The sequence below is a fragment of the Papaver somniferum genome, chromosome 6, assembly GCF_003573695.1.
Source record: "Papaver somniferum cultivar HN1 chromosome 6, ASM357369v1, whole genome shotgun sequence".
Taxonomy (NCBI): Eukaryota; Viridiplantae; Streptophyta; class Magnoliopsida; order Ranunculales; family Papaveraceae; genus Papaver; species Papaver somniferum.
Window position 1 is genome coordinate 41,331,773 of NC_039363.1, and position 15,936 is coordinate 41,347,708.

Genomic DNA, 15,936 nt, shown 5'->3' on the forward strand with positions numbered 1-15,936 from the left:
AATCAATATCTAAATTAATTATATAATATTCAGTAATCTACCAATATTTTAATTAATATTTTATGTGAAAAATACTAGAATCCCCTATTATATGGGTTCAATATATAGAAGCCCCGTTAAATGGATCATTTACTGTCAACTCCATACTTTAGGAAAATGATATTGCTAGGCCCAAAAAATCAAAAAAAATTTAGATCTGGCCCATAATTAATTATTATGAATTTTAATACTACCAAGACTACCCTTTAGTATATAAACAAGAGGAATATCATCATATATTTTCATTTTCAGATTTTGTCTCTCTCTTCCAGACGAGTTTTTCTTCTTCAGAAATGGTTTCTTTTCATTTCCAGATCCGAAACAATATTTCTCTCTCGAAATCAAGTTCTCACACAGTTAAACATCGACAACAACTCGTGTTCTTGCGATTTCAGTGCGTATCGGTGAAGCAAACTGAATGAAAATCGTTAGCAACAATTAGAAATGAAGATTTAATCATCAAATATGATGACAAAGATAAGTTCCACATATCTTCATCTTTTCTTTCGATTTAAACTCCTGATTTGTTGATTTTCAAATCGAAATCGGATGAAATTTTTTTTCGTGTACTGTTCAAAACCTAATCCATCTGATTTCATCTAGAAATATTTATTTAAAAGATGACAAGAATATAGATCCACAGTTATTTCATCTAGATCTCTGTTTTGAGTTGAAATTTTTTGAAAAATTTTGTAAACAAATTTTCTAGGTTTTTGAATTGAAAATCGATTTAATTTTAATCTGAATTTCCAATAGAAAAATTTAAGTTTATTTATGAACTCAGAGCATCTTAATCTCCGTTACCCGACACATTTACGTTGTTGACTTAAAAATCGTATCCAATGTAATTGTGGTATACTGAGTTGTCTCAGTTCTCAAATTGGGGGAAGAAATGAGAAGAAGACCAGGAATTGGTGGTGTAGAATGATATCTGGAAGAATCCTGCATTCAGATCACAATTCCCCTAGATGTCTGCAAAAATTGGGTTGATCCCTTTGGCTTCAAACAAAGGATTCTGGGCTGAGCTATTGGGAATTGGTGACATCTATTATGAACTTGGTAATACTCATCTTTTATACTAAGAATATCTGTCTAAAATGTCCACAGATTTAACATGTAACTACTTTTTTTTTTTTTGCTGAGATGTTGTTAATTATTTGGTTAAGACAGGGGTTCAAAACGTCGACATTTGCTTGGATACAAGGTCGCTCAATGGCGGTTTGATAAACTTGCAGGAGCTTTGCACACTACTTTGTCAAAGACGAAAGGCTGCTCGTGACTCTGTGTCTGAAGATGATTGTTTACGTGCTATAAGTTGAAGGTAATACTATAGGATCATCAGTTTTTGGCGTTAGTTAAAAGATGAAATATCAGTGTTAAGATATTGTTTGCAACTAATGTATATTGGTGTATGATCTGTGGTAGCATGTTTACTAGGAGAGGGAACAAAGAGACTTTAGGAAATAGATATATTATTTGGTATGCAGGTGGAGACGGGAATTGCAGACACTATAAGTCCATAAATGCGACGAGAATTACAGTCACTATAAGTACACCAATGCATCTTTTAGTGCATTGTTTGAGGAAATGCTTTTTAATTATCCTAGAAGTGTAAAAAATGTCCTTTGATCTGCGGAACCAATGTGCATCTATAGTTCATATTAGTTGTTAAGATGATCATAAAAATTGTGCTCTGCTAAAGAGAACGGGGATATGAGACTGTTGATGGGTTGCCTTGATGTGATCCCTTGTGGTACAAAGCCTATTGTTCTTATAGATAAAATTTGTTATTTACTTCTTTCCTAATTCTCGTAACAGCAAATGATGTATTTACCAAACGGTGAAAACTATACACTCGAGTATCCTTGCATCATGCTACATGACCTTGATTATTTTTATAATGGCATTTCCAGATATTGGATAGTGGTTTTGAGGTCATTTCTATTGGAAAGAAAAAGCTGGTTCCTTCAGTTCCTACAAAGTTAAACAAAGATCACAATGAAATTTTGGAGCTGGCCCAGGTTTGTCTTCTTTTCTAATATAATTTTTACAAACTTGAATTAGCATACCCAAGATAGAGATTAAGAGACTACATTATTTTTTCCTCCAGTACTACTAATGTATGTAGAAGATTCATACCTGCTGGATGTAATGGATGAGGGTATCGTCAGTTAATTTGTTCCCAAGTTGGTCCGTCACATGGAACACTGGCGTCACAAAAACTTTTGATTGTTAGGATAACAAACAACAAACAGTCCCCACCCACTAGCCCACTAGGCCACCACATTAAGGTTAGGATTGCAAGATTCCAAAAGTAGCACAAGTATGGGTTCTCAAAGATTTTGTTTTCTTAAATTTTTTTTAGCTTAATGGGATTCACTTAATGTTGGAAAAAAAATTCGCTTAATTAATCAAGAAAGTCGAATCTATAGTGATTATTGGTTTGTGAGGATGCAGATAAGGAGGAAAAGGAGGGGAGAAAGTAGTAGGGAAGGAGGGAAACTTGTCGTCCGTAAACCAACGGGGTTTCCCTTCTAGCTGCTCAAACGAGGTCTAGATGCTCATACAAGGTCTTTCACAATTCGCTTGTTTGAACATGACTGTATATTATTTTCTCAGACGTCTTTATCTTTTTATTGTCAGCATAACTTGTCAACTACAATGCGTTGCATTGTTAACTTCCTAGAGATACTCATGATATGATACGATCAGAAAACATTAGAATTCGTTGTTCGGCTGGTGAAAGTTTAATGTTTACAAACAAGTCCACTGACAAATTACTCAGTGTATCGAGATTCTGATAGAAATGTCTTTTTCCCCCTTTTTGTTTTGTTTCGGGATATAATGTAATTGACTATGCAATGGTTTGGCTATATATAGTATATTAGTACTGTATGAATTTTGTTTTGGATAAGATATATATATATATATATATGTAAGAGTCTATAAAATCGGTATTTTACATTTTATGGTTGAGAAAAATAGTACTAAAATGTATTCGGTAATCTTAGGCTCAAGGTTATGTGACCGTTGAAGAAGTAGAGAGGCGTTTTTCCTGGCCATTCGTCCGTGCTACAAATGCTTAATTTGGAAACTTTACTCGAAGTAAGTTTTCCGTTTTAGTTTTCATTTGATTTCCGTTTTAGTTGACATGATTTCTCCTTGGTTTTCATTTTAAACAAATCAATCTGTTGAAAATTTGCAGGAAGGTCTAAGTATGATTGATGATGGTCGCAGAGACTGTAAGCGCATGTATTGGTTTGCTTGTGTATCAGTTTCTTCCTCTGCATAGGCACGTTTTTGTTCATGTCCGAGGATATACTAACTGAAGATGTAACTGCTAGTTACACTATCTAATTGGATGTGTAACTTCCGGTTACACATGCCTGATGCATGTGTAACTTTCGGTTACACAAGTCGTATCATGTGTAACTTCCGGTTACACAAGTCATAATACACATCTATTTAAGTTCTTATTGCAACTGACCTATTAATTGTAATTTATTCACTTAGTTCCTGTAAATTAGTAAAGCAGTTTATTTGCTAGTTGTGCATTTTTTCCTTTTTAAGTTGCCTTGCTATTGGGATCCGACCATAAAAACAACTTTTTCGTAGTGTGATTGCAATTCAGGAGATTTCATTTAACAAGAAGAACATATACTTCATTTTAATCTGATATTATGGTATCTTTTTGTCTTATTACTTTGCAGGACAACTATATGCAGAACAAACTTGTGAGACTTGTATGCGTCTTTCTTCAGGTCCTGATTCGGTGTAACATAATTAATGGTGAGTTACCATGTGTCATTTAAAACTTGTTTTTAGCTCTGACATGTATGATTTATTGTGCTGGGAATCTAGGATCAACTATTGTTCTTATAATATCAAATAACTTGTCTTTGAACCTTGTTAGTATGATGCTTTGATGGAATTTTTTGCTAGTAAGATGCATTTTTAACTCTTGTGGTTCCAGGTATATGAAACCTATGGCCGTTTAGCTCTAGAAGCTGAGGACTTTCCGGAGTTTAATCAGGTTGGATACTGATTTGTTGTAAGTTATCTGACCTTTATTGGATGTGTAACTATTAGTTACACATGCTAATTAGATGTGTAACTTCTAGGTACACAAGCTAAATGGATGTGTAGCTACCAGTTCCACATGCTAATTAGATGTGTAACTTATAGATACACGTCGCTAGGTACACAGTTCCATGAAATAGTGTCTATGTAGTGTTTCAGTGCATATTTCTGTTGTTCTTTTTCAGATTCGACACTAATTGAGAGTTACACTAGTCATTTCATGTATAACTGTTAGTTATATTTCTGGTTACACTAGTCATTTCATGTATATTTCAGCTTTTCCACATGTCATTTCATGTATAACTGCTAGTTACACTGGCCAGATGCATCTTCAATTTTTCTTCTCTTTTATTTTTGTTGTTCTCTTACATACTGAATAATATTTGTTTGCATTATTGTTTTGGTATTGGTTAAATATTAAACAATATTCTTTTGCATTTTTCTTTTGACACTGGTTCATGTTTGTTTGTTATTATATTTCAGGGTTCCCGATAAATTAATAAAAGATAATTGCTTGTTTGTGGTATTGGTCTCGCTGGAATTGAAGTTGACGCTGAATACACAAGTCCGATGCATGTGTAACTCTCAGTTACACTAGATAGATGCATATGTAAATCTCAATTACACTAGACAGATGCGTGTGTAACTAGAAGTTACACATGCTAAGAAATTATTATAAATGAATACTAAAGCAATACATGTATTTTTTGTATGCGTTCTTTTTAATGTTTATTTTTTTTTATGTGTAAATTTGCGTTACACATGTCATAAGGATGTGTAACTTCTGGATACACATTCCATATGCATGTGTAAGTTCTGTTTACACATTCACACTATACTTTAATAATTTCGGGCCCAGATTTAATAATTATGGGCTTAAATTTAAATTTTATTTAATTTGGGGCTTGACAGTATATAAAAGTGCATGGATGTCATTTAGTAACTCGGGGCCTAGATTTAAACTTCTTTTAATTAAGGGCCTCATATTATGGGTTATTCATGGGTTGGGCCTTAGTCTAATTTTCCCATATTTTATTGGCTCACGCTACCAGTAAATAATTCGCCGAATCGAGCAATACTTGCTCAATTGCCCTAATATTGATCCAACTAACAATATTCAGTAATCTGTCGAATTGAGCAATACTTGCTCAGTTGCTCGTCAAATTATCAATATTCAGTGATTTGCAGAATTGAGCAATACTCACTCAGTCACTCGAATTGAGCAATACTTACTTCCAGATTCAATTCGGTCACAAAATGAAGGAGAAGGGTTAATCTTAGGGAGGGAAGCGAAGAAGGTGTTTGAGATCAGATTGTTGAATTACGAAGGTGTGGACGTTTTATGACTTGTATCAGAATGTGGAACTGGCTTGTAGAATGTAAGCTTATCAGTTCTTGGTGTTTTCTGGATACTTGTGCTGATCACCTCTTCTTTGTTGAAATAGGTTGAAATCCGATTTATACAAGTCATGTTCAAGCGCACCCTGATCTCGTAGGAAGTGGATGCAGTTAAGTAGTAGAGAAGTGGGGTTGTGCAAAAGGTGGTGATCATCACGTTGTTAAGTGTTGTAAAACACAAAGATTTATATTTATTGTTAATGCTTTCTTTGCGAGTTTTCTTGTAAATCATGTACTTATGTTTGCTTTTGAGTGTATTAGGTGCAATGGAGTCATTATGCGCAAAAGAAGGAGAAAACGTCCATTTGGAGCGTAAAAGCAAAAAAATCAATTCACAGGCGAGTGATATTTGGAGCAGGCTACGTCGCACAAGGAGGAGGTGAAGAATGAACTGTCACTTTCCCATAACTGACAGTTGAGTCGAAGAACTAAGCAGTCGGTTATCTGGAACTGACAGCCAAAGAGTTTAGGTGGCCCTTATCTACTGTACATGGGTGGCTATATCCACTAGCCTATTCCTACACAAGACCTGAAATTTTGAGTATATTCTAATAGTTGGTTTCACCTGAGATGAATTTGGGAGAGGTGAGAAAACGGCTGTTATTATTGCCGAGAGAGATCGAGAAGCAGAACAGAGAGAGAGAGTTGAATTAAATCGAGAAGATGAATCTGTTGAGAGATGGTTGTGGTTTTGTTCCTGTCGATTGAAGCATCAGCGAGGATTGAAGTTAGGATTTCTCTGGAATTGAAACGAATTGAAGAAATGGGTGTTTGTGAAGAGTTGTTGCCGTTGTTTTTCATGGGTTTTGTGGCTGTACAGTTGGGAAAATGGATTTGTTGCTGCAATTGAAGATGGGAAGAAGTTCAGGGAAGTGGTGATATGAAACAGGAACTGGTGATTGAGAAGAAAGAATTGCAGCTACAGTTTTAGATGATGCTGTTGCCATTACAGATGAACTGAACCTGGGGTTTGAGCTGAATTTCTCTATGGGTTTGAAATTGTTAATCAGATGAACTGTTGGTGGGAGATGCAGCAGCTAAAGGCTTGCTAGAGCTAATGGATGCAGTATTGGCTTGATTCTGGTGTTGCTACTGAGAGCTTGTGATGATTTATGTGAAAGCTTGAGCTGAAGTGTTAGATGTATGTCTAGGACAGGTTTGAGCTCAATGTGGAGTTGTTAGTGATACTGCAGTTTAGATACCGTTGACAAGGGTGTGTGCTTGTAAGCAGCAGAATGTTGTTGCAGAATGAGTTGCAGGTGTTGATGCTGCCGCAGACATGGAAATGAGCTGTTACTGATAGGATGAATCCGAGTAAAGAAGGGAAAGCACTGGAACTAATTGATGGAGTCGGAGATGGAACTGAGATGGAACAGGGAATGAGTTAAGCTACTATAGTTGATGGATTTGAGGTTGAATCTGGTGCTATGGATGCAGCTACAGTTGAGTGCCTGAAACAAATTAGTTGCTGTTGATTCCATTACAGAGAATGAAACTGGTGGTATCGATTGTACTGCAATGAAGAGAAGGGAGCGGTGGTGCTGCGAAGCTGAGTTGCTGTTTCTTTAGGTGCAATTCTGAAGCGGCAAATCAAAAAGAAGAAATGGGTTCAAATCTGCAGGTTTGCAAGTCTGATGCAATGGAGTAACTGTGATGCTGTGTCGAATGGGGTTTGCTTGTGGTACTGAAGCTGAAAGAATGGTGGTGCTCAAGTCTGATGTGAGGTTCTGGTGGGTGTTACAGGTGATAATGAATGTGCTTGCTGCCATGGTTTGTATGCATGAAATGAAGCCTAGGCTTGGTAAATGAATGAATGGGTTTGCAAGGAAAGGTTGATGCAGTTTGAGTCGCAGCTGCAGACTAGTGTTGGCGCAGCACGGAAATGGCTAGAATGGGTTGGAGCTGGAATTGCAAGTAGATGAACACTGCAGGTATGAATACATGCAGTGTGGTGGTTGTTATCTGAGAATGGAAGTGAAGCTGCTGCTATGTAGGGCTGAGTTGCAGCTGTCGTGGGGAGCTTAAGTTTGCTGTGACAGTGCGGTCGAGCCGAGAAGCTGAAATTGGTCTGTGTATGAATTGCAGGTGAAGGGTTGTTGTTGCTGGGGCAGTAGAATGGTGTTGCCGGTGCTGTCTAAACAGTGAACTGGCTAGGCTTGTAACTTGCAGGAGGTTGTGCTGATGAACAAGAGAAGAATGTGTTGTTGGCCTTGATTAAGAACTGGTGAATGTTTGCTATTGGTTACTATGTATCCTGTTGGGTTGTTGGTTGTTAACCAAGAATTGAGCAGTTGTTGGTGGAACTGTAAATAGGAGATGATAGGGTTAGCATCTGAACCTGAAATGCAAAATGCTGGTATTGGTTTCCATGGGACTCATAAGTATGCTCGACGGTTTATTTCGGAGAGCAGTCTGGGCAGCGATAGCGGTAATGAGACGATATTGCAGCTGAGCTGAACTGCGCAACTGGAGTTTGGAATTGGATGAAGGAAGGGTTCTTTTGTGTGCAGTGGAGTTGCAGTTGTGGTTCGATGACTGGAGGATTTGGCTGCAATGGAGATTGAAGGTAAGGAAGTGGATGCAATGCAGATACAGGTAGAGCTATTGGACTTCATTATGTGTTGTTGAGTATGGGTGCAGTTCATTTCAATTAGATGAATGCTAGGAAACAATGCAGGGGAGGACTCAAAGTAGGCATGATTTGGCCTGGAATCGACAGAACTCGTCTGTAGTCGGAGTTCGGCGAGTTGACTCACTGATCCAGGTTTGGCTCAAATGGACTTGGATTGTATTTGACTGGGCTTGGCTAATGGGCTGTGAGAGAAATATTTGGAGTCGGGAGCAGAATCGAAAAGTCATATAAGAGGGTTTAAGAACACCACAAAAAAAGATCTCTTCTTCTACTTTTGTTTTCTAGGGTTTAGAACATGATGCTTTCTTCTATGCTTTTTGTTATGAACTCCATAAACAAAAGTACTTGATTTATTTATTATTGGTTAAAGATATAGTCGGATTTTGCAAGTATGTTATTTGATTTATGAATTAGTTTCCTCTCAAAATCATCGTTCACTTTCTACGGTTTATAATAATTGCATGATTGACATATTGGTAATATGATTGAATGTTTGTTTAGTTAAGTTTAGAATTGATTGAACTTTTATCCATATTTATAGCTATTTTAGGGTTTATCATCGAGCGATAACGTTGAATACGAGTAGCATTATATGATTATGGTTTGTAGTGATACATCCTTGTAATCATATGTAGAGTTTGACCATTGTCCGAATTGTCATGCGCAATGTATGACAATTGCATTGATTAGCTTATTTCTGAAACTTAATGCTCTTAGGAATTGAACTTAATTAGCGCAAGGCGTTAGGTTATTCTTTAGGAAGAATTCACATACGCAACTCTAATGTGAGTGTTGATGAACTTAGGAGATTTTCAGAGTATTCTTGCAATAAGTATTCTAGGGCTTTTGATGATAGCGAGATTAAATACGAATTCTATTCATACATTCAAAAACTTGTTTATAATTGAAGATGAAACCTTTATCCAATATTTTCCCATCCTTGATTTGCGTGCTTTATTGTTTTGTTTGCTTTTATTTTACTTTTAGTTTATAAAAATCAGAAAATTCCCCATTGTCATTTATAGGAAACCGAAACAACTTGACAACCTTAGTCCTCTCCGTGGGAACGATCCTTTTTGGCCCTTGCTATATTTTATATTTTGAGTAGTGAGAAAGTAATTTATTTTTGACGGATACGACATCGGTCAAATTTTGGCGCCGCTGCCGGGGTGGCAGCAGTTGTTACTTGTTTTTGGTTTCTTATTTTTTTTTGCTTTTAGTTTTGTTTGCAGTTTTATTTTTCTTATTTTTTGGTTCTTAACATAGTTTTGAGAACTCTTGTTTCAGGTACATATTATGGACGAAGCATATTGGAGCAATGAATACGGTTTTCAACAACCTCAACACTATGACAATTGCACACTGATGCATATCCTAGACAACCTTATGGTGATTTTCATACATACCAACAACAACCTTGTAGTGGGTATGTAAGTCAAGCACCAAGGTGGGATAATTTTACTTCTAATTGGTTTCATTCGAGTTGTATGCAGATTATAAATGGATTACAAGACATGCAACAAAGACTAGACCAACTTGAATGTGGTAGAGAGAACGTGGCACAAACCAATTTTTGCAACACCTTTTCTTACCCGACTCCAGATCGTAGTTATGATCATTCACCCATTCAAAGGGAAGAGTCATGGGAAAGAGAACCTATTGTAACCAATGGTGGTAAGCGTGTGAACGTCAGGAAACTTGCACATAAATTATACAAGTTGGAAGATGATGGAGCCTCGGAAGAGCTTGTCTATGAAATTAGTGGGACCATTCGTATGGAACTTAAACGACGTCGTGATAAATGTTGGGAAATTGATGACGATTCTTATTACGGTGAGTCTGAAAATGAAGACGAAGATGATTGTGTTGAAAAAGACCAACCTTTGGAGATATCTGATGACATTAGTGTAGTTGACTCAACTCTTGATCTTTGTAATGATCAAACACCCATTCAACAAGTACATGAGTATGATGAAACTAGTGTTTTACAAAACTTTCTTACAACAAGGTTTGAGTCTAATAAAGAAGAGTGTTTTGAGAATGAAACCAATTTGATCCATATTGTGGAATCCCCAACTTGCAAAGGATTGTAATGATGATGTTAATGCCGAGACTTTAGTTAAGATACAAACGGATGAAGAATGGTTGCAAGGTTTGATAGAGGACCATGATATACAAGAGGTGAATAGTTCACTTGGATTTTTCAAGGATGATGAGGATTCTGTGCTACAAGAGATTGTGCGAGGTATGTCTAACCCTTTGCATATTGATTCTTCTCCTCTACCTCTTATTGGTTTGAATGTATGTACTTCGAGAATATTGTTGAATGACTTTGTTTCTTGATTTCCGCCATTAGAGATACTTGATTCTCATACTACGCAGGTTTTGGAACAAGAAATCGTGGAAGTTCTCGACTTTTATATTCTGTATACACTTCCAAGTGTGGACAAGAATAAGTGTGGGGGAAACTTTTATCGGTTAATAAATATGTGTGCGAAGCTAGTGTTTGCAAAACATGTGCTATTGGTGGATCCTCAACTTTTCCGATTATTGGTGTATGAAGAATTTGTCTTGCAAGTCGGGCTGACGACTTTAAACCAAGCGCTAAATGGGAGGCAACCCACTGGTTTTGAGTATCTATCTCCATCTTTTTATTTCTCAAGTCTTTTATCTTTATTTTCTTATTTTGGATATTTGCATATCAAAACTCCAACTTTTAGAGATTTTTGAACAATTTAGAATAAACACTAGCCTTTCTAAGTAGATGGAATTCTTTCTTGACGATGAGGTATATATTGTCTGAGTTGGGATTAGATGCCAACTAAATAGCTTGTTTAGTGTTTATCCTTTATTGTTCAGAAATAGCTATAAGTTGGAGTATGAGTTTTTATTATGCATTTTATTTTCTTATTGTGTATATATATCATGTTATGAATTTCCCATCTTGAACTTTACTTTGATTGGCTAAATTTTACATTGAGGACAATGTAAAGTTTAAGTGTGGGGGAGTGTTCTCATATAGAGTTTTTAGCATTTTGTTAGTTTTCTCCTGTGTTTATAAGAAAAAAAAAAAGTAGAAAAACTAAAAAAGAAAAAAAAAAATGATAAACTCCTAAGTCTAGAAACTTGTGCCTTACACTAATGGAAACATCGTGGTTGTACGAGTTGAGGAACCCATTAGTAGAGTCTATTCATATGAAAATAAATAAAATATAAAAACAAATAACATGATAGTTGTCACCATATCTCAGAGTCTTTACCATATCACGTTCTATTTTATTTTTCCATATTTATCTATTGTTTCTCTAAGTGATTTGGTGGGGCACCAGCATCGAATTATTATCACTGCTAGGATGAAATAGAGTGATTGGGTTACTATAAAAAAAAAAGAGACCAGACCAACGGTGTATAAAAAAAAAAGATTGACACTTGGATAACAATATATGTGTGGTCTCCCTGTCTTCGTTGCCTAAACAAGCATGGAATGCAGGGTCCATGGGAATTACCATGTAATCTGCTGACAAGAATCATGCGCTTGGATCCAAAAGATCCAATCATGTTGTCGATTTGAATTTTTTTTTTATTATTATTGTGTTGAATAAAATCGATCACTGGTTCCCTTGTATATGTCAGTGAATTGATCTAAAATTAAATTTGTCGACCACTGGTTCCCTTGTATATGCCAGTCGTGTTGATATTAGTATTCAGACCAGTAGCTCAATCCAATAGGATTTTTATGTTTGTTTTGGCAGTGACCTTCAGACAGATATGGGAAACACTGTTCACCTTAGTCAACAGTCCGCCACCATCTACTTTCTATATCCATCTTCTTAATCTTTTCATGTGATTGTGGTTGATTAGATTCCGAGTATTGTGGTTGTGTTCAAGTTTCCGAATGAAGCTATATCACTAATTTATGAATTGGATTTGAAAGTGGGTACTTCCTCATGTAATCATTGATAGTATGCCAATTAATAAAAATACTTAGTGTCATGTTTAGACTTTTCACAGGTAGCTGGATTTTCGAAGTATAGGTTTTGTAGGTACACCTCTTGTAAACCTTCACGAGATTAAAACTCGTCCACTAGGGACACCTAGGGGTTCAAAGGCTTGTTATACATGCTAAGTGTGACCGTAGCCTCGACGTCACGGAGTTGTATGTATGTTTTAGAATTATTTTGTTTGATTTGCTCGAGGACTATCAAAGTCTAAGTGTTGGGGAATTTGATAAGTGTTATAAAACACCAAGATTTGTATCTATTTTTTATGCTTTCTTTGCGAGTTTTCTTGTAAATTATGTACTTATGGTTGCTTTTGAGTGTATTAGGTGCAATGGAATCATTATGCGCAAAAGAAGGAGAAAACGTCCATTTGGAGCGTAAAAGCAAAAAGATCAATTCACAGACGAGTGATATTTGGAGCACGCTAGGTCGCACAAGGAGGAGGTGAAGAATGAACTGTCACTTTCCCATACCTGATAGTTGAGTCGAAGAACTAAGCAGTTGGTTATCTGGAACTGACAGGCCAAAGAGTTTAGGTGGCCCTTATCTACTGTACAGGGGTGGCTATATCCACTAGCCTATTCCTACACAAGACCTGAAATTCAGAGTATATTCTAATAGTTGGTTTCACCTGAGATGAATTTGGGAGAGGTGAGAAAACGGTTGTTGTTATTGCCGAGAGAGATCGAGAAGCAGAACACAGAGAGAGAGAGAGAGTTGAATTAAATCGAGAAGATGAATCTGTTGAGAGATGGTTGTGGTTTTGTTCCTGTCGATTGAAGCATCAGCGAGGATTGAAGTTAGGATTTATCTGGAATTGAAACGAATTGAAGAAATGGGTGTTTGTGAAGAGTTGTTCCCGTTGATTTTCATGGGTTTTGTGGCTGTACAGTTGGGAAAATGGATTTGTTGCTGCAACTGAAGATGGGAAGAAGTTCAGGGAAGTGGTGATATGAAACAGGAACTGGTGATTGAGAAGAAAGAATTGCAGCCACAGTTTTAGATGATGCTGTTGACATTACAGATGAACTGAACCTGGGGGTTGAGCTGAATTTCTCTATGGGTTTGAAATTGTGAGCTAATGGGTACTGATGCTGTTAATCAGATGAACTGTTGGTGGGAGATGCAGCAGCTAAAGGCTTGCTAGAGCTAATGGATGCAGTATTGGCTTGATTATGGTGTTGCTACTGAGAGCTTGTGATGATTTCTGTGAAGGCTTGAGCTGAAGTGTTAGATGTATGTCTAGGACAGGTTTGAGCTCAATGTGGAGTTGTTAGCGATACTGCAGTTTAGATACCGTTGACAAGGGTGTGTGCTTGTAAGCAGCAGAATGTTGTTGCAGAATGAGTTGCAGGTGTTGATGCTGCCGCAGACATGCTAATGAGCTGTTACTGATAGGATGAAGCCGAGTAAAGAAGGGAAAGCACTGGAACTAATTGATGGAGTCGGAGATGGAACTGAGATGGAACAGGGAATGAGTTAAGCTACTATAGTTGATGGGTTTGAGGTTGAATCTGGTGCTATGGATGCAGCTGCAGTTGAGTGCCGGAAATAAATTAGTTGCTGTTGATTCGATTACAGAGAACGAAACTGGTGGTATCGATTGTACTGCAATGAAGAGAAGGGAGCGGTGGTGCTGCGAAGCTGAGTTGTTGTTGCTTTAGGTGCAGTTCTGAAGCGGCAAATCAAAAAGAAGAAATGGGTTCAAATCTGCAGGTTTGCAAGTCTGGTGCAGTGGTGGAGTAACTGTGATGCTGTGTCGAATGGGGTTTGCTTGTGGTACTGAAGCTGAAAGAATGGTGGTGCTCAAGTCTGATGTGAGGTTCTGGTGGGTGTTACAAGTGATAATGAATGTGCTTGCTGCCATGGTTTGTATGCATGAAATGAAGCCTAGGCTTGGTAAATGAATGAATGGGTTTGCAAAGAAAGGTTGATGCAGTTTGAGTCGCAGCTGCAGACTAGTGTTGGCGCAGCACGGAAATGGCTAGAATGGGTTGGAGCTGGAATTGCAAGTAGATGAACACTGCAGGGATGAATACAGGCAGTGTGGTGGTTGTTATCTGAGAATGGAAGTGAAGCTGCTGCTATGTCGGGCTGAGTTGCAGCTGTCGTGGGGAGCTTAAGTTTGCTGTGACAGTGCGGTCGAGCCGAGAAGCTGAAATTGGTCTGTGTATGAATTGCAGGTGAAGGGTTGTTGTTGCTGGGGCAGTAGAATGGTGTTGGCGGTGCTGTCTAAACAGTGAACTGGCTAGGCTTGTAACTTGCAGGAGGTTGTGCTGATGAACAAGAGAAGAATGTGTTGTTGGCCTTGATTAAGAACTGGTGAATGTTTGCTATTGGTTACTATGGATGTTGTTGGGTTGTTGGTTGTTAACCAAGAATTGAGCAGTTGTTGGTGGAACTGTAAATAGGAGCTGATAGGGTTAGCACCTGAACCTAAATGCAAGATTCTGGTATTGGTTTCCATGGGACTCATGAGTATTCTCGACGGTTTATTTTGGAGAGCAGTCTGGGCAGTAATGGTGGTAATGAGATGATATTGCAGCTGAGCTGAACTGCGCAACTGGAGTTTGGAATTGGCTGAAGGAAGGGTTCTTTTGTGTGCAGTGGAGTTGCAGTTGTGGTTCGATGGCTGGAGGATTTGGCTGCAATGGAGATTGAAGGTAAGGAAGTGGATGCAATGCAGATACAGGTAGAGCTATTGGACTTCATTATGTGTTGTTGAGTATGGGTGCAGTTCATTTCAATTAGATGAATGCTAGGAAACAATGCAGGGGAGGACTCAAAGTAGGCATGATTTGGCCTGGAATCGACAGAACTCGTCCGTAGTCGGAGTTCGGCGAGTTGACTCACTGATCCAGGTTTGGCTCAAATGGACTTGGACTATATTTGACTGGGCTTGGCTAATGGGTTGTGAGAGAAATATTTGGAGTCGGGAGCAGAATTGAAAAGTCATATAAGAGGGTTTGAGAACACCACAGAAAAAGATCTCTTCTTCTACTTTTGTTTTCTAGGGTTTAGAACATGATGCTTTCTTCTATGCTTTTTGTTATGAACTCCATAAACAAAAATACTTGATTTATTTATTATTGGTTAAATATGTATTCGGATTTTACAAGCATGTTATTTGATTTATGAATTAGTTTCCTCTCAAAATCATCGTTCACTTTTTACGGTTTATAATAATTGCATGATTGACGTATTGCAATATGATTGAATGTTTGTTTAGTTAAGTCTAGAATTGATTGAACCTTTATCCATATCTATAGCTATTTTAGGGTTTATCATCGAGCGATAACCTTGAATACGAGTAGCATTATATGATTATGGTTTGTAGTGATACATCCTTGTAATCATATGTAGAGTTTGACCATTGTCCGAATTGTCATGCGCAATGTATGACAATTGCATTGATTAGCCTATTTCTGAAACTTAATGCTCTTAGGAATTGAACTTAATTAGCGCAAGGCGTTAGGTTATTCTTTAGGAAGAATTCACATACACAACTCTAATGTGTGTTGATGAACTTAGGAGATTTTCGGAGTATTCTTGCAATAAGGTATTCTAGGGCTTTTGATGATAGCGAGATTAAATATGAATTCTATTCATACATTCAAAAACTTGTTTACAATTGAAGATGAAACCTTTATCCAATATTTTCTCATCCTTGATTTGCATGCTTTATTGTTTTGTTTGCTTTTATTTTACTTTTAGTTTATAAAAATCAGAAAATTCCCCATTGTCATTTATAGAAAACCGAAACAACTTGACAACCTTAGTCCTCTT

General features: G+C 37.3%; 1 pseudogene; it reads left to right on the forward strand.

The window, feature by feature from the left end:
- The first annotated feature begins 1,007 nt into the window (after positions 1–1,007).
- Positions 1,008–15,251, forward strand: LOC113290757 (annotated as a pseudogene).
- The last annotated feature ends 685 nt before the right edge of the window (positions 15,252–15,936 follow it).